Raw genomic sequence first — 900 nt, 5'->3', positions numbered from 1 at the left:
TTACCCACACTGGCTTCAGGGCACCAAGTCCAGTGGGGTGATTTTGCCATCTCTTCCCAGGGCAGCCTTAAAGGGCCAGCACTTCTCCCAAGGTTAATGATTACCTGTTAGGTCACCAAGATACCCAGATGTTAGTGTGTGTGAAGATAATTGGGTAGATGGATGCGAGATGGTGACAGAGGGGGTGGCCGGGCCCTGAGAGGAGGCTGGAGGTTTCCTTTGAGCACATCCTCAAATGGGCTTTCTCCTTCCTGGAGCTGTCCCGGTTGGCTTCGAGACATGAGGAGGAAACTGTATCTTTAATGGCAAACAGCCAGGGAACTTGTGAGCATAGAGGGAGGGTAAAGTCTAGGGTACTGCCCCAATCTCTGACAGGAGCGTGGTTAGGGAGAAGAAAATGATGCCAGGCTCAGGATCCCCACCATTGTGGGGGGGTCTCCTAGGCAGAAAGGGGATGGGTTACACTTTGGGACCTCAGGAGGCCAGGCCTTGGCTAGGGCAGGCCCCTGGGCCCCTCATAGGCTTATACCTGTTCACGTTTCCCAGACTTGAAGGTGCCCCCAGCATCTTCTGTCTCGATCCTACAGCAGCCTCAGTCTTTCTTCCTTTCTCCATCATTGTCACCCTCCCAGCCTTGGAGAGCAGGGTGACATGTACTAATAATGGCAGCAAGAGTCCCCCTTCACTGGGCCTTGGCAGAGTACATTGAGCAGCGCAATCCTGAGGGAAGGGTACACATTTCATCCCCCCTTTTTGTCAGAGCAGGAAGAAGGCTCTGAAAGCTTACATAACTGCTCGGATATCACACAGATATCACACAGATATCACACAGATATGAGGGGGACTCCTCCCTGCTCCGTGCTCTGTTAAAATCCTGTGCTTTCGGCCCATGAGTGATGG

The sequence above is a fragment of the Castor canadensis genome, chromosome 8 (assembly GCF_047511655.1).
Source record: "Castor canadensis chromosome 8, mCasCan1.hap1v2, whole genome shotgun sequence".
Taxonomy (NCBI): Eukaryota; Metazoa; Chordata; class Mammalia; order Rodentia; family Castoridae; genus Castor; species Castor canadensis.
The sequence above is the reverse complement of the archived record's forward strand: the minus strand, read 5'-3'. Positions refer to the sequence as shown.